At 35.4% G+C, this 22,953-nt stretch overlaps 1 pseudogene; it reads left to right on the forward strand.

The window, feature by feature from the left end:
* Positions 1-21,650: 21,650 nt before the first annotated feature.
* On the forward strand, positions 21,651-22,490 carry LOC112605873 (annotated as a pseudogene).
* Positions 22,491-22,953: the final 463 nt, after the last annotated feature.

Raw genomic sequence — 22,953 nt, forward strand, 5'->3', positions numbered from 1 at the left:
TATTGTCATCTTGAAAGATGACAGTGATTCAATAGCAAAGACTTGGAATCAACCCAAATGTCCATCAGTGACAGACTAGATTAAGAAAATGTGGCACATATACACCATGGAATACTATGCAGCCATAAAAAAGGATGAGTTTGTGTCCTTTGTAGGGACATGGATGCAGCTGGAAACCATCATTCTTAGCAAACTATCACAAGAACAGAAAACCAAACACCGCATGTTCTCACTCATAGGTGGGAACTGAACAATGAGATCACTTGGACTCGGGAAGGGGGACATCACACACCGGGGCCTATCATGGGGAGGGGGGAGGGGGGAGGGATTGCACTGGGAGTTATACCTGATGTAAATGACGAGTTGATGGGTGCTGACGAGTTGATGGCTGCAGCACACCAACATGGCACAAGTATACATATGTAACAAACCTGCACGTTATGCACATGTACCCTAGAACTCAAAGTATAATAATAATAATAAAAAAAGAAAGATGACAGTGATCACCAAGACTTTATATTATAGATAACATACAGCCACACACAAAATCCATGTGAAATTTCAGTTATACAAAGAGTTTATGACTCAACTGCCAAAATCTTGAGGACTACAGAGGACCTAGTAGAACATGCTGTGAGGAAGGTTGAGATAATTAAATATTTTTAAAAATAAAGTAAAAAAAAAAAAAATGGGCTATTTGAGTAGCAGCAATGCATATTTGAGGGAAGTTCTCACCAACACTTTAAATAATTTGTATATCAAAAAGTCCAATTTGATTTATATACCAAATACAATTTGATTTGTGTATCCAAAAGTCCAATTTGATTAGTTTATCAAATAATTTCAAAATATTTGTCTTTATTTATTTATTTATTTATTGAAATGGACCCTCATTCCGTTGCCTAGGCTGGAGTGCAGTAGTGAGATCTCGACTCACTGCAACCTCTGCCTCCTGGGTTCAAGTCATTCTCCTGCCTTAGCCTCCCAAATGGCTGGGATTACAGGCACCCACCACCACACCCAGCTTATTTGTGGATTTTTAGTAGAGATGGGGTTTCACCATGATGTCCAGGCTGGTTTCGAACTCCTGACCTCAAGGAACCCACCTGCCTTGGCCTCCCAAAGTACTAGGATTGCAGGCGTGATCCACCACGCCCAGCCCATTTCTTAATTTTATGGTTCTATAATAGTTGCACATATTTATGAGATACATGTGATATTTTGATACAAGCATACAATGTATAATGATCAAAACAGGGTAATTGGAATATCCGTCAACTTGAATATATATAATTTCTTTTTGTTGGGAACATTCCAAGTTTGCTCCACTAGTTATTTTGAAATATGCAATCATTTATTGTTAACTATAATCACCCTATTGTACTACAAAACCCTAGACCTTATAACTTCTATTTAATTGTATTTTTTGTATTCATTAACCAACACTTCTTTATCCCCCATTTTCCACTACCCCTCAAGTAACCATCATGCTACTCTCTAATTCTTTGAGATCATTTTTTTAGCTCCCACATACGAGTGAGAACACGTGATATTTGTCTTTCTGTGCCTGGCTTGTTTAGCTTGACATAATGTCCTCCAGTTCTATCCATATTGTAACAAATGACAGTATTTCATACTTTTTATAGCTGAATAATATTTCATTGAATATATATGCCACATTTATTTTACCAATTCATCTGTTGATGGACACTTAGGTTGATTAATATCTAGACACCAATGTAAGCTATTGTAAATAGTACTGCAATACACATGGGAGTACAAATATATCTACAATGTACTAATTTCCTTTTTCATGATTATATGCCCAGCAGTGGGATTGTTGGATCATATGGTAGCTCTATATTTAGTTTTTGTTGTTGTTGTTGGAAACTTCACACTGTTTTCCATAGAGGCTATACTACTTTATGTTCCCACCAACAGTGCATGAGTGTTCTCCCTTCTCCAAATCCTCACTAGCGTCTGTTATTTTTTTTTTTTTGATAAGAGCCATTTAGCTGAATCGAGATGATATCTCATTGTGATTTTGATTTACATTTCTTGATGATTAGTGACGTTGAATATTTTTTCATATACTTGTTTGTCATTTGTGTGTCTTCATTTGAGGGATGTCTATTCAGACCTCTTGCCCATTTTTCAAATTAAATCATTTGGGATTTTAACTATGATTTGGTTGAGTCCCTTATATATTCTGGTTATTAATCACTGATCAGTTGGATAGTTTGAAAATATTTTCTTTCATTATGTAGGTTGTCTCTTCATTATTTTCTTTTCTGTGCAGGAGCTTTTAAGTTTGATGTGTTTTCATTTATCCATTTTTGCTTTGGTTGCCTGTGCTATAAGGTCTTATTCAAGAAATATTTGCCCAAGCCAATGTCTTGAATCATTTCACCTGTTTTCTTTTAATGGTCTCAAAATTTCAGGTTTTACATTTAAGCATTTAATTTAGTTTGATTTGATTATTGCATATGGTAAAAAAATATAGGGATCTATTTTCATTCTTCTGCATATAGATATCTAGTATTCCCAGCAGTATTTGTTGAAAAGGGTGTCTTTTCCCCAATGTATGTTCTTGGCACCTTGTTTGAAATTAGTTGGCTGTAAAGGGATGAATTTATTTCTGGGTTCTTTATTCCGTTCCATTGATCTATGTGTCTGCTTTTATGCCAGTACCATGATGTTTTGGTTACTATAACTTTGCAGTATAATTTGAAGTCACGTAATGTAATGCCTCCAGATTTGTTCTTTTTGCTCAGGATGGCTTTGGCTATTCAGGGTCTTTTGTGTTTCATAGAAATTTTAGGACTGTTTTATTTTATATTTCTATAAAGAATGTCATTGATAGTTTGATAGTAATGTATTGAATCAGTATATCACTCTGGGTAGCATGGCTATTTCAACAATATTGATTCTTCCAATCTATGCACCTGGAATAGCTTTCCATTTTTTAAATCCTCTCCAATTTCTTTCATTAATTTTTATAGTTTTCACTGTAGATTATTTTACTTCTTTGGTTAAGCTTATTTGTAGCCTTCATAGCCGAATTCTACCAAATCTTTAAAGAACTAATACAAATCTTACTCAAAATTTTCCAAAAAGTCAAAGAGGAGATAACTCTTCCACACTCATTTTTTGAGGCCAGCATTACCCTGACACAAAAACAAAGACACAACGTGTGAAATAAACACAGGCCAACATCTCTGATGAACATAGATGCAAAAAAGAACTCAACAAAATACTAGCAAACTTATTTCCACAACACATTAAAAATATTGTTTATCACGATCAAGTAGAATTCATCCCCCGGATGCTAATATGGTTCGACATACACAAATCAATTAATGTGATACCTTACATCAACAGAATGAGTAACAAATGTTATATGATCATTTCAATAGATGGCAAAAAAGCATTTGATAAAATTCAACATCCCTTAATAATGATTTTTTAAAACTCTCAACAAACTGAGTATAGAAGAAACATTCCTCAACACAATAAAGACTATATATGATGAACCCACAGCTAGTACCATACTGAACAGGGAAAAACTGACAGCCTTTCCTCTAAGGTCTGGGACAAGGCAAGAATACCCACTTTTACCACTTTTATTCAACATAATATTGGAAGTCCTATCCAGAGCAACTAGGTAAGGAAATGAAATCAAAGGCATCCACATTGAAAAGAAAGAAGTCAAATTATCCTCATTTGCAGATGTTTGCAGATTATATTCAGAAAAAATTAAAGACTCGACCAAAAGTATTACAACTGATAAACAAATTCAGTAAAGTTGCAGGATACAAATTAATATACAAAAATCAGTAGCATTTCCATATGTCAATAGCAAACAACCCGAGAAAGAAACCAAGAAAGTAATCCCGTTTACAATAGCTATAAAAGCCATAGAAAAATACTATTTTACAGACTTGGACAAAATAAATCATTGAAGAAACAATAGTGAAACCAAGACTGAGTTTCTTCTGAATCAAATCAATGCCCTTGTATTTGATAAATTATATTGATAAATAGGTTCTATAGATTATTTAATGGAGTCTGATATGTTGCACTTTGAGATTTGAATAGATTAAAAATGCCCTTCATTTAAGCTCAAGAGATATACCAGTTAAGTTTCACCTAAATAGCCATGAATGTCTTCACCATGTAATTCATTGTCCAAACAGAGACACTTCTGAGGGAGAAAAGTGGCATCAATAATGTGAGGATGACAGGCATAAAACAATAATGTTCTCAGTAGACTGGAGATTATGGTCATTCTGGCATGAATCATAATAATATAAAGACTATCCTGTCCTTGAGCTTACCAGCACTGCTATGGAGCACAACTTCAAGTAACACCATGCCCATATTGCACTGTGCTCCAGACAGCACCAGTCACATAGAAATCATCATGAATGATGCCTCTGGAGTTGTTCAAAGTGGTGATCCTGGTCCTTACTATAAGTTAGGCACTTCTCTAAAGGCTTAATTTCTAGTAACTAACTTACTATTCAGAAACTCTGAAATGCTTATTATTGCCATTTTACAGATGAAGAAACAGAGATAGACTGACTGTATAACCTGCCCACAGTTACACCTCTGAAACTGGTGGAACAAGGATTTGAACTTAGACAGTCCTCCATTCTAATCCTTGTTTTAATTGCCACACTGTTTTCCACTATATTATGTCATTTGTTCTGTATACAATTTTTGTAATAATCAGGACAACACTCTGAGAGTATATAACTTTTAGGATGCATAATATTCCCAGAATGAATTCTATTCAACTAATTTCTGTTGCATTAATATGGAATATGCATGCAAAATATTTACCAATGACTTTGAAACATTTCACAAAGCATATGTTAAGTGACGGACTGTGTAAGTTAAACAGAGTTTTACCTCAGCAGTTTCATTTTGAATTAAAAGCAAAATGAAACCACATCTTTTTAGAATTGTATTCAAGTATTTAAAATGAAGAGGAGGACTCATGAAAAAATTCTTACATTTTCATTTCTGACAGATACTCGGCTGACAATGCTTTGAACTAGTATTTCTTTCCATATAATACAAATGTTCTCCCAATAAAATACTTCCCTAAAGGAGAAATTCTAGATAGTCTCAGTTTTAAAAATCAGATCAAATGTGAATTAAATGTACACATAGTATTTCTGAGCCGACGACATTTGTATACCATGCTTAGTCTCAAATCCACACTTAATTATGCAAATCATCCCCAGACAAAGTGAGTGCATAATAGGAAGACAACTATACTTGGGTGTGTGTAAGGATGAGGGAAGGGTGTTCAAAAACAGCAAGAGGAGAAAGGAAGCCAATGAATGTGTGAAAGTTAAAATATTTCGCATGGGGATGGCTCTTTCATCTTTATTTAGCTGCTAGTTTTTCTACATTGTCAGTCTAAATGTGAAATTGGTGTTATAATTTCAATACTGAATATTAAAAACGTGTTTTATTATTTTTTACAAAAATAGACTTTAGAAAGTCATTATACTATTATTTAGACACAAAGCATAAAAGTAAATTAAAATATCTTTGAATAAAATGTTTTGTAATGAAGAGAACTTTGTGTGACAACTCAAGTTATTTAAGTAAAGTTTCTGTCCATCTCTATAATTAATGTTTCAATTATTTCATTAAGACAGCAAGTGAATAGGGCTAAGTATATTTTCATCGAATCTGAGTATGTTGATAATGGTCTGGTTTAAGATGTGGACTTAATGAAAGAGCAGAAAATCACTTAGGCTCTCGGGGAGAATTTCCACATGGCCTCCACAGAAGATGGTAGCAGAGCTAGTGGTACTTACAGCAGCCCCAGGGCTTTAGGAGCGTCTCAAAGAAATGGACTGTCATCATTCTGAGTGAACCTGAGGGAAGTACAAAAAGAGAGGCCCATGAGATTACTGATTGGGAAATACATAAATCTTTATATCATGGATAGAGTAAGAAGCAGAGGTGCTAAATATGAGTCCCAAATGGATTGGCCCAAGCGTCCATCAACGCTTGGAACTAGCATAGTCATTTGAAAATAAACTACTTCTTACTTGGGCATCACTGTAAAATGATATCTGAGTTGAACATCATAAAGATGGTTAAAACACTTCCCTGGGGATGCCAACGAAGCCACCTAGACTGCCCATAAAGCTCTGCTGGAGAGCAGAGCTGCTTTCCATGTACACCAGGAGTAGGAAGATAATGCTCCACTGATATGTGAAGGATATGAAATCTAGAAGCCCCTGTTCTAGGTTATAGTAATATTTTCCTGATGTAATAATGTTACGAAAAGTATAATGTCTATTAGAGAAGTTTTCAAATGACAATGTACACATACATAGGTATGTATGTGTGTGTATGCACATATACATGTGTAGAGTGTGTGTGTGTGTTTGTATCTGAAAATAGAATGCTCAGAAGCATGTTTCACTTAAACAGTCACTCAATTCAGTAACAGCTCTTTCTGACAAAATTGGAGTAATGTAACCACCATTAATATTTTTCAGTATTTTTAATGTGTTCTTTCGTTGTTTGCAAAGCTTTCTGTGGCTTTTTGTGAAACCATGGGTAGAACTGTAATAGGAAAAATTAAGTATTAGCATTCATGAGGTACTGTTCTTAGTGTTTATTAACCTATATGTTCTATGCACAAAAACTACATATTGCATGATTCATTTATATGTCATGCCCATAACAGTCAAGCCTTTTAGCGATAAAGTAACTAAAATCACAAAATTTGTGATTCATTTTAAGTGTAAAAATTTGTATCCAGGTTGAGCAAACCTCTTTGTGAAATGAAGTTTACTAAGCTAAATGTGAAATAATGACATTTAGAATAACTCTAATCTCACTAAGGAATTTAGTTTTTTCTTTAGCTCTTTCTGTTTGACAATTCCATCTGAAGAAGAATAGGAAAAGCATATTTTTTAAAAGTTTTACATTTTTTCATCTCATAGGTCATGTATGAATAGTATGAATGTCACTTCCAATTAACACAATTAACTCAGTGTTAATAATATTAAATATATTTGTACATGCATGTTTCTATATACATCTATATTTATATATGCATGTTTTGTATATGTAGTTATATATAGCTATAATGACTATAGCTATATAACACTATAGCAATAGAACATGTAGATACATACTAACTACTACCATCCTTGATGGTGTTTCTAAGAGACCTCTGCAGAAGGATAAGCGATAACCACAGGCTAATTAAGATGCAAAGACTAAAGGTTAGGCAAATGGTAAATTTAAATTTCCTTCTTAAACATGACTATTCATACATATTTATAAAAATTGCTTTTTGAATGTATAATTATGTGTGTGTACACAGACATTTATTTATCTTTTTAACAGCTTTATTGAGATATAATTCACATACCATACAAGTCTCACATTTAAGCTTATAATTCAAAAGTATCTAGTATGTTCACATGGTTGTGAAATCATCACAATTAATTTTATAATATTTTTATTATCTAACAAAAAGCCCTATATTCATGATCATGTCCCCATTACCAAATCCCTAATACCCTCTTCAGCCCTAAGAAACTGCTAATTTACTTTCTGTCTCTATAAGAGTAGTCTATTATAAAAATTGCATGGAAATGAAACACACAATATGTATTTTTTGTGACTTGATTCTGTAACTTGCATAGTATTTTCAAGGTTCCTCAATATTGATACATGTATCAGTTCTTCATTCTGTTTTACTGTCAAATAATACTCCATTGAATGCATATACTACAATTTATGTATGCATTTATCAATGGATGAACATTTTGTTTGTTTCTGCTTTGGGACTATTATGAATAATGCTGCTATGGACATTGATGTACAATGTTTGTGTTGTGTCTTCATTTCTTTATATATCCTTCATAGGTATATACCCTAGGTGTGGAATTGTTCCGTCATATGGTAACTCTATGTTAAATATTTATGACAGAAAGAGAGTAAGTGAATGTATGTGTATGTGTGTGTAAACAAGAGGAGATGTGTATATTTATATATATCCATCTATCTATCTATCTCCTGTTCAGATAGTTTTATTTTTTAATTTTCAATGGGACAGCAATAAAAATAACTTTAAAAATAAATAATACCATAACACCAGTTTTCCAAATTGGAAGCTAAAACTTCAATTTCAATACTTAGCCTAAGCTAACATATACACTATATCTTATCTCCTCTCTAATTTCTGGGAGATATATAAATGATTGGGAGATACATAAATATATATTATTTTATATTATCTCCTCTCTAATTTCCAAATTCATATTTTTTAATATATCTTAATCTGTTTCATCTACATGCTAGATGCTAAACAATAATTTCATATAGAAAGCTGCTCTTCATCTATCTTGGTATCACCTGCAATATTAATTTGCCAGCTTTAAAGAACATGAGTATCACCTACTTGGCATGTTAATCACACAATACACACACACGCACACACAAATAAAATCATAAAAACCAAAAAAGGTATTATTGGGTCACTCTATAGAAATTCTGATTCTGTAGGTCTGGAAAAGGGTCTGGGAATCTGTATTTGAATTATATTCCCCAAGTTACACTGACATGGTCAGTTTGTGCACTTCTTTTACATTGTAAAGTGCTTTTTTTTTTTTTTTTTTTTTTTCCAGAGTAAGCTTGTAGAAACAGTCAAAAGCATTTCCAGTAGTCAATAGCGTTTATACTCATTTTAGATATGATTTTTTTCTCTTCATTCTTGGTTGAGTGAAAAGAAAACCAGGCTAGTTTATATCACACTTTATATCACATCTTTGTAACTTTGGGAGTAACAAAGAAGTTTCGTACTTTTCTGTATAGCTTTTCTTTATTTCAGGAATCTTGAACTTTTGAAGAGCATAGTCAACCTCTTTCCTCATCAACAAATGGTTTTAAACAATCCTTGTCTCTCCAGAAAGACTTGATTTACTCATTAACAGATGAATGGATAAAGATAATGTGGTACATATACCCAATGGAGTAATATTCAGTCATAGAAAAGAATGAGATTCGGCCGGGCGCGGTGGCTCACGCCTGTAATCCCAGCACTTTGGGAGGCCGAGGCGGGCGGATCACAAGGTCAGGAGATCGAGACCACGGTGAAACCTCGTCTCTACTAAAAATACAAAAAAATTAGCCGGGCGCGGTTGTGGGCGCCTGTAGTCCCAGCTACTCGGGAGGCTGAGGCAGGAGAATGGCGGGAACCCGGGAGGCGGAGCTTGCAGTGAGCTGAGATCCGGCCACTGCACTCCAGCCTGGGCGACAGAGCGAGACTCCGTCTCACAAAAAAAAAAAAAAAAAAAAAAAAAAAGAATGAGATTCAGACATTTGCAACAACATGGATGGAACTGTTTGTTTTTAAGACAGGGTCTCACTCCATTGCCCTGGCTGGAGTGTGGTAGGACGATCATGACTAACTGCAGCCTGGACCTCTTGGAGTGAAGTGGTCCTTCCACCTTAGTCTCCCAAGTAGCACTATAGAAACATGCTACCACACTCAGCTGACTTTTTTAGTAGAGACAGGGTCTCACTATGTTGCCCAGGCTGTCTTGAACTTCTAAGCTCAAGCAGTCCTTCTACCTCAGCCTCCCAGTGTTGGGATTACAGGCATGAGACACCATGCCTGGCCAGCTACTGTATTTGGTACAATAATATACTGTCTACATTTGCAGTCTAGAAGCAATAGCCTATACCATACTGCATAAGTGTATAGTAGGCTATACTATCTAGGTTTGTGTAAGTGCATTCTATGATGTTTGCAGAATTAAAAATTGCCTAAGGACTCATTTCTTAGATGGTATCCACATCATTAAGCAACGCATGGCTAAACTTGAAAATTGCTAAGAGTGTAAATTTTAAAAAATAGAGTGTGTAAGGTACTGCATATTTTCTTTACCTGATTTGGCCATTCCACAGTATATACGTATTTCAGAACATCATGTTGTATTTAAAATACATACAAGTTTTACTGTTCAATTAAAAAATACAATATATCTAGAAAACAAAAACAGTAACTCTGCTTTTAAATATATACATAGTGATCTCTTTGTATAAAGCAACATTTTAGGCTAAAATAAGATGCATGCTACACTACTTGCTAGTAAATAAAACAATAGAATAAAATTTGTGTAAATACTTCTGTCTCAGGGAAAATATTTTATCAGTTTCTTATGACTACAGAATATACTATAAAAACATCTTCGGTAAATATTTTCCACAGGAGAATATGAGCAAATTTTGGGGAAACGAAAAAATAACAGGATATTTAATTCCAAAAAATATATGTTTCCTTTTTCTTTTACTCTCATTTTTAAAGGGTCATGTTAGTTCTAACTCAAAAGCAACCATCATTTATAAAAATGAGTTAACCTAATCCACATCTTCTTTCTCACTCACAAAACATATGAGTTAAAAAAAAATCGGCTTGGCTGTATATGGTGGCTCACGCCGGTAATCTCAGCACACTGGGAACCCAGGTGAGCAGATACACCTGCAGTCAGGAGTTCAAGACTAGCCTGGCCAACATGGTGAAACCCTGTCTCTGCTAAAAATACAAAAATTTGCCAGCGTCGTGGTGTAATTCCAGCTACTCGGGAGGCTCAGGCAAGAGAATCACTTGAAACCAGGAGGCAGAGATTTCAGCGAGCTGAGATTGCACCACTACACTCCAGCCTGGGCTTCAAGGGCAAAGACTCTGTCTCAAAAAACAAAAACAACAACAACAAAAAAAAAAACAAAAAAAAAAACCCAAAAAAACAAAAAACAAAAACAAAGAAAAGAAAAAAGAAAAAGAAATCAGGAGGATTTTCTTCTGTGATTTAATTCCGTAACATCTCTAAGATATCCCATCATTTCGTGTAAGATTTGCAAGCCGAAAAATCTAAGTTTTTGCAGGTTATCAAAGAACATTCAATGGCTTTGCAAACCATGTATGTCATTGGGACTTTCCCGTAATTATAGTTGGCATCTTCCTGTGTTGTGACAAATATCTTAGATAATATAATAGACAAAATTCCGGATAATGTTGTCTCAGACAACACAGACCAATGCAGTTTAATATACAATACACTTTTTTTTCTCACTTGATTGACATTTCTTCTCCAGGAGTATTTTATGTCTTGATTCATTCTATGTAGCTCCTACCAAACCTTTGTAGCAGTATCATTATGTGATGCAAAGTGATAGTTTAAATTATCTTTGATCTAAGCATGAATTAATGAATGTAGTTAGACTTTGCTTTTATTAATTTACCTCTTGAATTCAGTCACTAATGACCCGTCCACTTGAGCACAAAACACTTGATAATTGCTTCAATATCTGATTTTTGATCCAGTTTTTAACAATTCCAAAATGAAAACATTGAAAAGCTTGTTTATCCTCTTTTCTCTCAATGATATAGTGGAGTCAGGGGGAAGAATATATGTGCTGAAGTAAGCTTTTTCATTACAAAATCTCCTACATAGCAAATTCTTTGATGGTTCGGTGAGTGTTACTTTAGGAAAACATAGAAATGCTGCTAGAGGCCACTGCTTTAACAGCACTTGGCTGGTCCTAAAGTAAACCCCTGGGGCTCCTCTATTGCTATGCCTTATTGCCTCAGCAAAATAATCTTAATTTCATTCTGCAAATAGCCTGTTTATTGAGACAATATATTGAATATTCATAAGCCACACAGGGACCAGGCTATGGCAGTGGAAGTATGTCTGAGGATATTAAAAAGGGAGAATTGGCCTGGTGCGGTAGCTCATGTCTGTAATCCCAGCACTTTGGGGGACCAAGACAGATGGATTGCTTGAGGTCAGGAGTTCAAAGACCAGCCTGGCCAACATGGCAAAACACTGTCTCTACAAAAATTAGTTGGGCATAGTGGCACACATCTGTAATCCCAGGTACTTGGGAGGCTGAGACAAGAGAATCGCTTAAACCCAGGAGGCAGAGGTTGCAGTGAGCTGAGATTGCACCATTGCACTCCAGCCTGAGTGACAGAGCCAGACTCCATCTCAAAAAAAAAAAAAAAGGCAGGGGAGAATTTATTTAATTTGTAATATCTACTGAAAATGCAGATCCTGAATCTCAGTGCATGACCTCCACAGCAGGAGAAATCCACTGACTCACAGGTTAGATTCTATTGAATCCTGAACACTCATATTCTTTCTGGATATTTGTTTATATGTAATTGAGATCTGGGCAATGATTATATGGAGATATTGGAATAATAGCACATTGTACATGAAAATATAGTTGTACTTAGATGTTAAGCAGGATGATTTGTGAGCAAGCCGTGGCAACGAGTAGAAAAGAACTAGCACCTAGAATGAGGATGAGGAAGTGGGGCTTGGAAGCAGGTCTGGACAGGAGTCTAGAAGTTTATTTATGGCATCTGAGGATCACGACCAAGTTCCCTCAAAAAGAGTTTATACCAGCACAATATGAGATCTATGGCTTCCAAGAAATAATGAGGTAGTGAAAACCATGTAAGAGCTCCATCTGTGAAGCACCACAAGTACTCAGTGGGATTCAGCAGAGCTCAGTGCCTTTGATCTCTATGAAAACTAAGAGAACTTGAAAGAAAACAGACCTAGCACGTAGTACTGTAATGTTCTCTTGATCATTCTCCCCATAAATGACTCTGACTTTTTCAAATATGTTTTCCATACTGTTTTCATTGGGACCTTTCCTTTTCTCTTTCCTCTAACCTTACCTTCTTTCCGCAAGTAAACAGAGAATGTTACTTGGATGCATAAATGTGATGACAGATTCTTTGATGTTTAGTTTACACAAGAAGTATTTATATTTCTTGCTTTACTCTTCTCTTTCTCTTTTCTACAACCTCCTTATATATCATGAAATTTCCATTTGTTATCTCAAAAGAATAATAAATTAGACGTTATTTAGATTGAATCTCCACCCCTCAAACCTGATTCTTTCCAGTATACTCTCTATTACTCAAAATAAGATTCGATACAGCTTATTTCCTATCTATTACAAAGTCACATTGGTTTTATGACCTAAACACCAATCCAGCCTGTCCACTTCTCTCCAACTGACCCATCATGACTGCCCCTACCATGGACTCTTATAATTACCTATTAAATATGACTCTAATATTTTCAAATATGTTTTCACCATTTCCAGAATTGCCTTTTCTTACCTTACATCATTACTGGCCTCTTCATACATGTGTACATATACGCAATTTTACTTAAATGCATAAATATACTGTTAAAGGTGCTTTTGTTTTGTAGTGGAACCTTTATTTTCCTTTGCTGGTTTTGCTCAATTTTTCTTTTTCAGTCTTATCCCATTTCCATATACATCAAGCCTTTATATCCCCAGATAGTCCATGTTAGCAAATTAGTATAAATCACTTCATACTAGTCTCTAGATTCATATGACCATATATACAAATATGTACAGACACATATATATACACATAGGCATATATAAGTTTTGTTGTCATTGTTTTCTAAGTTATGATCCTCTTATAAATATTTTTCTCACTAAAACCTTGTGTACATTTCTCTTTGGCATACTTTTGGATCTACGTTGATAATGTTTGATGTTATATACTGGTTTTCTATTGCTGCATAACACATCACCACAAACTTGGCAACTTAAAACAACATCCATGTATTAACTTATAGTCTTATAGGTCAGAGGTCTGCACAGGCTTGGCTCTTAAGGTCTCATAAGCTCAAAGTCAAGGTGTCAACTTTTAGCTGGAGGCTCTGTGAAAGCTTCCTAGCTGATTAAGTTGCTGGCTGAATGTATTTCCTTGTAGGACAGAGTTCTTCATTTTCTTGCTAGCTGTGAGCTTAGAACTAGTCTCTGTTCACAGGGTAATTCTATATTCCTTCTCACATGGCCACCTCCATCTTCAAACCAGCTATAGCAGGTGAAGTCCTTCTTATGCTTAGGACCTCTCTGATTTCCTCTTTTGCCATCGGCCAGAAAAAGCTCCCTATTTTTTAGAAATCATATGATTAGGTGAGACCCATCCAGATAATCACCCTATTTTTTTTTCTTCCAAAAAGGATCACTTTTGTAAAAAGTAATTTCAACTTTTATTTTAGATTCAAAGATTCAGGGGTTACACATGCAGGTTTCTTACACGGGCATATTTCATGATGATGCTGAGGCTTGGGACATGATTGATCCCTTCACTCAGTACTGAGCATAGTACCAAATAGGTAATATTTCAACTCTTGCCCCACTCCCTCCATGTTCTAGTAGCCCCCAGTGTCTATTGTTGTCACATTTATGTCCATGAGTACCCATTGTTTAGCTACCACTTATAAGTGAGAAAATGTGATATGAGGTTTTCTGGTCATGCATTAATTCGCTTAGGATAATTGCCTCCAGCTGCATTCATGCCACTTTGACAGACATGATTTTGTTATTTTGTATAGCTTTGTAGTATCCCATGGTGTATATGTACCACATTTTCTTTACTCAATCCACCATTGTTATGCAGCTAGGCTGATTCCATGTCTTTGCTATTGTGAATAATGCTGTGATGAACATGTGAGTATATGTGTCTTTTGGGTAGAATGATTTATTTTCTTTTGGATCTATACCCTGTAATAAAATTGCTGGGTCATATGGTAGTTCTGTTTTAAGTTCTTTGAGAAATGTCTAAGCTACTTTCCACAATGGCTGAACTAATTTACATTACCACCAATAGTGTATAAGTGTTCCTTTACACAGGTGCAGCCTTGCCAACATCTATTGTGTTATGACTTTTTAATGATAGCCATCCTGACTGATGTGAGATGCTATGTCATTGTGGTTTGTGATTTGCATTTCTCTGGCAATTCACGATGTTGGACATTTTATCATAAGATTCTTGGCCACTTAGATGTCTTCTTTTGAGAAGTGTCTGTTTATATGTTTTGACCATTTTTTAATGGGGTTATTTGGTTTGGTTGTTCAATTATCTAAGTTCTTTATAGATTCTGGCTATTAGACCTTTCTCTGATGCATAGTTTGCAAATATTTTCGGTTATTTTGTAAGTTGTCTGTTGACTCTGTTGATAGTTTCCATTCTGTAGGCTGTCTGTTTACTCTGTTTATAGTGTCTTTTGCTGTGCAGAAGCTCTTTAGTTTAATTAGGTCCTACTTGTCAATTTTTGTTTCTGTTGCAATTGCTTTTGATGACTTAATCATAAATTCTTTCCCACAGCCAATTTCCTGAATGGCGTAGCCTAGATTTTCTTCTAGAATTCTTGTTGCTTGAGGTCTTATATTTAAATCTTTAATTTAAATTGAAGTTAACGTTTGTGTATGATAAGAGATAGGGGTCCAGTTTCATTCTTCTGTATATGCCTAACCAGCTATCCCAGCACCATTTATTGAACAGGGAATCCTTTCCCCATTGCTTATTTTTGTTAACTTTCTCAAAGGTCCTACAAATGTAGGTGTGCAACTTTATTCCTGGGCTCTCTATTCTGTTCCCTTTGTCTATGTTTCTGTTTGGGTACCAGTAGATGCTGTTTTGGTTACTATGGCTTTATAATACAGTTTGCAACTGAATAATATGATGTCTCCAGTTTTGTTCTTTTTTGCTTAGGATTGCTTTGGCTATGGGCTCTTTTTTGGTTCCATATTAACTTTAGAATAGTTTTTTCTAACTCTGTGAAAAATGACATTGGCAGTTTGATAGGCATAATAAATCTGTAAATTGCTTTGGGCAGTAAGGCAATTTTAACTGTATTGATTCCTCCAATCCATGAGCATGGAATGTTTTTTCATTGGTTTATGTCATCTCTGATTTCTCTTAGTGGTGTTTTGTGGTTCTTTTTGTAGAGATCTTTCACCTACTTGGTTGGGTGTATTCCTAGGAATTGTGTGTGTGTGTGTGTGTGGCTACTGAAAATGGAATTGCATTTTTTATTTGACTCTCAGCTTGAACATTACTGGTTTATAGAAATGCTACTGATTTTTGTACATTGATTTTTGTATCCTGAAACTTTTACCAGTTTACTTATCATTCATCATTTATCAGTTCCAGGAGCCTTTTGGTGGAATCTATAGGTTTTTCTAGGTATAGAATCATATCATCAGTGAAGAGAGATAGTTTGGCTCCCCCCTTTTCTATTTGGATTCTTTTTGTTTCTTTCTGTTGCCTCATTGCTCTGGCAAGGACTTCCAGAACTACGCTGAATAGAAGTGGTGAAGGCAAACATCCTTGTCATGTTCCAGTACTCAAGGGGAATGCTTCCAGCTTTTGCTCATTAATATGATATTGGCTGTGGGTTTGTCATATATGGCTCTTATTATTTTGAGATATGTTCCTTTACTGCCTAGTTTGTTGAGGGTTTTTATCATGAAGGAATATTGAATTTTATAGAAAGCTTTTCCCACATCTATTGAGATTATCATATGGTTTTCATTTTTAATTCTGTTTATGTGGAATCACCCTATTTTAAAGTCAACAGAGCTATATAAAAATGTAATAATGGGAGTAATATTTTATCATATTAACAGAGCAATTTTTAGAATTTTGTCTACCAAAGTGTATCACTATTTTCTTACGTTTTGTGGATGTGTAATATTTAAATGGTAGTGCCATAATGTATCCAATCATTCCTCTATTGATGGATTTTCATTCCTTTCCCTCATTTAATCATGACAACACTTATACCCATCTTCCACTAAAACACTTTAGTAGCCACAAGGCCCTGTGTCTTCCTGCCCCTACCTACCTCTCCATTCCCCTTGACTGACAATCGCATTCCTTTGCATTGTGTGCTTTCAGTCACAGTTCATCTTGTAGTCTTGTGAACTATACCATTTCTTTCTCACCACAAGAACTAGGTAAATGTTTTTCCAATGCCTGAAATGCATCATGCATATATATACACACAACACTCAAATTTGTTTTTATCAATCTTATGTCTTCTATTAGATCTAAGACATCAATTCTCTAGATATATCTTCCTTGGATTTTCTAAGTAGGTCATTTATTCCTCCCATACTTTCATGCATCCACTCCTTATAGTTATTAAATTTTCAAATTCATGTGTGTGATCAAACATTAGTAACAGTCCCTTTAACTAGACCACAGTTTCAATTGATGCAGGGCTCTTTTTCCCTGGCTTTTTTGTTTTACATTTCTCACTACTATTTGAACCCCTGACATCTACCAGAGTAAGTATTTAAATGTATTCAACATATATTTGGTGAATAAATAGACAAATTGATGTAAATTGCAATAAACATAATAAAAAGATTAAAATATAAATATGATATAAAATAAAATTAAAATTTGTAATAGGGCTGTAAGAATAAAATTAAAATATGCAGGCTTGAGATTCAACACTTTGCTACTGCTAAATGTGAATTTTATTTTGACACTTCCTGATGGCAAAGAAAAAAAAGGGAAATACAGAAGAAAACATAGACATTCTTCAGAGAAAGCAGCGCTGTCTTTCCTTGCACTTAAATCTAAAAGAATGTTTTCACCTGGGGCTTTGTATAGGATCATAATTTTCCTGAAACTTTTCTCAGCTGTCTTGAATTTTGGGATTAGCTTAATTTGGGTATGATAAGAGTTGTTATCATTATAATTATGATAGTGAAACTTGTACAGCACTGAAACAGGACAGTTCCCTGACGCTCCCTTGCAGGATGAGTGACAGGGGTGTCGCTCCTCTGTTAGGCCACCACCTTGTAAGCTCAACTCCCTTACAGGAGGGGTAACATGCAGATGGGCAGGTGCAGAAGCCAGAGCAAGTGCTTTTTGGGGGCTCTGACTCCATGGTAGCATCTAAGGGTGGATGCCTCCGTCTCCTGAAGCCCAAGTGGGCATGTGAGTTACAGTGCACTCTTTTAGTTTTGCCGTCCATGAATGGCTTAAGTGTTAAACAGCTCAGTGGACCCTCGGCTTTTTCCCAAGGGCAGAGGGAAAGCATGACAGCTTTCTGAATCCTGAGCTCTTGTCCAACATTCAGGAAAAATCAGTTCACACATGGACTTGAAGGATAGTGAATGTGGAGGTTTTATTGGGTGATGGAGGTGGCTCTCAGTAGGAGGGATGGGGAGCTGAAAAGAGGATGGAGTGTGAAGACAATCTTCCCCTAGAGTTTTGCCATCCAGTGGCCAATCTCCTCTCCAACCATCCCCAACTGAACCCCTCTCGATGTTCAAACGATCCTTCTCTTCCTTCCTTCTCTGCCACACCATTCTGCCGCTCTTTTGCTCTCCTGTTCCTTTGCTTATCTGCTCGTGGAACCTGGGGTTTGGGGTTTATGTGAGTACAGGATAGGGGAGTATGGCAGGCCAAAAAGCAACATTTGGATGCAAAAACAGAAATGCCTGTTCCCATTTATTGCCACAGGTTTCCAGGCTTGAAGGTGGGTCCTTTGCCAGGCCACCACCCTCTTCTACCCAGTATTTCCCCATCTCCTGTCCATTTCAGCACCTACTCTATGCCAGGTACTTTTCAAATACTCCATTATTTCATTATTCTTCAGAACAAAAGTCTATCAGGTAGGTGCAATTATTATCTCTTATTTTAACAAGGACTAAATTGAGGCATAGAGAGTTTAAGTAACTTGTCCAACCAATAGCATACAGCTAAAAAGTGGCAGTGTGGTGTCTATTTTTCTTGTCATGTAATGGAATCAAAACAATCATTGGTATTAGTAAAGAAAACAGTTATTACAGGTAAAAATTCTTCAAAGGTTTAATAATCTATTTCCAAACTCCTCACTGCCCAAATATGTTATACTAAATTACGTAATAAGCAGTTGAAGAGACTGGTCTACATTTGATTATTTTCTTTGATTTTTCTTCATCTACCCATTTCTTTTGGGAATAAAGCAGTAAAAGAAAAAATGCATTAATGCACCAATGTTTTTGTATTCTTAAGAGTCTTCTCTTAAAATCACAACCCATCTCTTTATAATCCAGACTAGCAAAAAAGCACATCTGTAGTTATCACCAGCAGATTCCTGTGGTCGGCTGTTTTGATCACCATCATGTGTAACTATTACGCAACTCCCCTAATCATTACAATGCTGTTACATATTAATTAAAATCAGCAAATATGTTTGGTAGTATCATTGAATTTCTAAATTTTAAATAAAACATTTAAATTAGAAATGAAGACACGTATTACATTAAGAAATACACACAGCAATTTATCAATGGAAAGGAAGAAACTCAATATGAAAGTAAGAAAAAGTTCGGCATGGCAAATGCTGCCCAGAAGACACCAGAAAGGAGATAAAATATTTGAGAAAAAAGTAGAAGATAAATTACAGCAATCAGATTAAACACTACTTTCGCAATATGATTTCATTTCATCCCCAGAACAGTTTTATAATTAGTTGGTTTTATTCTCATTTTACAGATGAATATAATGAACACTAGAGGTTAGTTTACCTATGGTAGGAGTATAGGCAATATCTGAACTCAGCTTCAACGCAGATTGATTCCATGGTCAATGCAGAATGATTATGTTTAGCAGGCATGTATCAAAAACTCACCTTGGGAACACATTCTACAGCGGCCTGCAGTCCAGAATAACTGAAAAAATAAATTGAGGCCAGGAGCACTCAATTAAATAAATAATCACAGACAAATAAATGGAGAAATTTTGGTTTAAGGCAAATGGCAAAACCTTGATAGAGTTACAAACATGATATAGAGAAGAAAGAGAGGCATATAAAATTCCTGGTTGTATCTCGACAGGCATCTTGGAGAGTGTGAAATTTGAGTGGGATTCAGAAATATTTGTATTGGGTTTATATGGGGAAAAGAACATTCTAGGTAGAGGAAACAGCTTGAGCAAAAAGCCAGAGGCAAGAAAAAGAAATCAGAATTGTAAAAGAAAAAAAGCTTGGTAAGTCAATAAAACTGAAAAAAAAAAAAAAAAAAAAAGCAGTTGCATGAAAAATGTAATCAGAGATGATTTTTAAAAGATAGAGAAGGCACAAAATTTGAAGAGTTTTAAAAGGAAGGCTGAGGTTTTGAACTTAACTCTTTTGCCCAGAGCTCGCCCTAGGCTATTTTTTTTTTTTAAACCCAGAAGAGATAACATAACTATGGAAAAACAGGAGGAAGTTGTTTTGACTCATTTAAGGATGTCAACATCTTCTCAAATGTTTGATATGTTTTTGAACACTGCTTTCCAAGACCTGAAATGTCATGAAAAAGGATTTGACAAGGATGTTCACAACAGTACAAAATCTAAGCTCCTCCAGTGCAAAATTCTTTAGAAAAATGTCATGTGCAGAGAAAGAATTTAAACTACTCTTCAGAGAATGACAAGATGTAATAAAATCCTGAAAATAAAACTTCCTCCAGTTAAAAAAAAGATAAATAAGTAAAACACTCCATCTACAAAATACTAAATGTGAGTCCTAGCTACCTAAGGAATGTTGGTTGATCAATAAACATTATAAATAATTTAGAGCACACATATCTCACAAAATGAAGGATGCATTCCCCTCTCTCCAAACACTGCACCTCAAAATTGCTTTGAATAATGACAGATGTGAGCATAAAATAAAGAAACAGGAAATTTAAAATAAAAGAAATTGACTAAGTACTTTGACCCAACTGTATACTTCTTCATTGAAAGAACTTGTCAGGTAGGGAAGAACTGAAACTGAAAAGGAAAGATACATAAAACGTTGAACTATAATTTGAGTTTTCCACTCTAGTTGTTATTTATCCAACAAACACATATAGTACTTACTAGATATAAAGAACTTTTCTAGGCACTTAAAAACTGCAACTTTTAATTTTCATAACAATCTAATGAGGTGAGTATAATTATTATCTTCATTGTATGAATGAGAAAACTAAGGTACAGAGATGTTAAGTATCTTGCAGAAAGTCACATGTATTGTCAGGGGCAGAGCCGGGTCCATGTGCATAACAACTAGACTATGTTCTTGTTCTCTTCTTTTTCTTTGAAGATTGTTTTCCAAGAGGCAATAAAAATGCCATCATTAGATTATGTAAAAAAAAGGCTTATTGAGATTTTACTTTAATATCAGGCATTTTTATCTGCTTGGTTTGCAATAGTGAACTAAACACAAGTAATGAGTCTGACTCTCTAGACCTCACCTTCTAGTTAGAGGAAGCAGGAAATACATCATCAAACCATTAAATAAGCAAGATTATTTCAAAGAGGAATAAATACTATCAAAAAGATAAAAGACTATTTGGTAATAGGAGGATCAAAATATAGAAATGTATACAAAACTGATTTGGAGCATGAGAGACTCAATTGTCTTTCCATCTGACAAAATTAATTTGCATATCTCTAGACAAGAATTATCGCTATTAGTTATCTATTACATTTGTAGTTGTTAAATAGCTCAAAGACATTGAAAGGCACAAATCCTACAGCATCAAATAACCCAGAAAGATGTCTGACACTATATGAATTTCTTAAATCATTGGTGTTATATGTTATGTGCTAATAACTTAGAAATATATATCCCAAGTCAAACATTTTCTCTGTATTTTGAATCACCTACTATTTACTTGATATCTCCACTTGGCTGTCTAAAAAACATCTTGACACCGGCTCCACTTCCTCCGCGATTTCTCGGAGCCCTCTAGCTCCTCCTCAGGGACTTTCCTGGGAAGGTCTCTCCGGCGTCCAGACCCACCGCAAAGGTGTTTCGCGATCCGCGGAGCAGTTGTTGGCCTCAGGAGCATTTCCCTCCGGGCCGAATGCGCAGTGGACGATGCCCCTTCTGACCCAGCAGATCCAAGATGAAGATGATCAGTACGGCCTTGTGGCCAGCCTTGACAACGTTAGGAATCTCTCCACTATCTTCAAAGCTATTCATTTCTGAGAGCATGCCACGTGTTTCGCAACTAAAAATGGTATCAAAGTAACAGTGGAAAAATGCAAAGTGTGTGCAAGCAAATGCTTTTACTCAGGGACTTTAACTGCACTTCGGATGTGTTACCAAGGTTATGGTTACCCTTTGAGGCTGTTTCTGGAAGAAGGAGGAGTGGTAACAGTCTGCAAAATCAATACTCAGGAACCTGAGGAGACCTTGGATTCTGATTTCTGCAGCACCAATGTTATTAATAAAATTATTCTACAGTCAGAGGGGCTCCGTGAAGCATTTTCTGAACTGGATATGACGAGTGAAGTCCTATAAATTACAATGTCTCCTGACAAGCCTTATTTCAGGTTATCTACTTTTGGAAATGCAGGAAGTTCCCACCTTGACTATCCCAAAGATTCTGATTTGATGGAAGCATTTCATTGTAATCAAACCCAAGTCAACAGATACAAGATTTCTTTACTGCAACCCTCTACAAAGGCATTCGTCCTATCTTGTAAGGTATCTATTCGGACAGATAACAGAGACTTCCTTTCATTACAGTATATGATTAGAAATGAAGATGGACAAATACGTTTTGTGGAATATTACTGCTGCCCTGATGAAGAAGTTCCTGAGTCTGAGTTTTGAGTATGACAATTCACTGATATTTATGTGTACATTTATGACAGATGAAGTTCTTATTCTGAGTACAGTACTCTTTATAATTTCATGTTGAATTTTCTATAAGGAGGAAGAACAATGGGGAAAATAGGAGCACGGTCGTGTACCTGATAGTTACTATGTTTTCTAAATACATTTTGTAGAGGGCATGTAAATAAATGTTTTCATGTAGTCATAGATTATTCAGGACTGTCCTTTAGTTCTGTCTTTTGAACTCACAGTTATGTGAGCCAAGGTAACATTTCAAGAGTCTAAAGGCTTAAAGTTTGATGCAGCTACCTGAAATGTTCTATTTATTTACTATTAGAAAAAGCAAAGGCATATGAGCATTGCTTATTAGTTTGAATTCTAGAGACTAGATCATAAAGTGGTGGTTCTCAAAGTGTTGTGCCCACACCAACATCAGAACGGCCTGCAAACTTGTAGCAAA

The sequence above is a fragment of the Theropithecus gelada genome, chromosome 14 (assembly GCF_003255815.1).
Source record: "Theropithecus gelada isolate Dixy chromosome 14, Tgel_1.0, whole genome shotgun sequence".
Taxonomy (NCBI): Eukaryota; Metazoa; Chordata; class Mammalia; order Primates; family Cercopithecidae; genus Theropithecus; species Theropithecus gelada.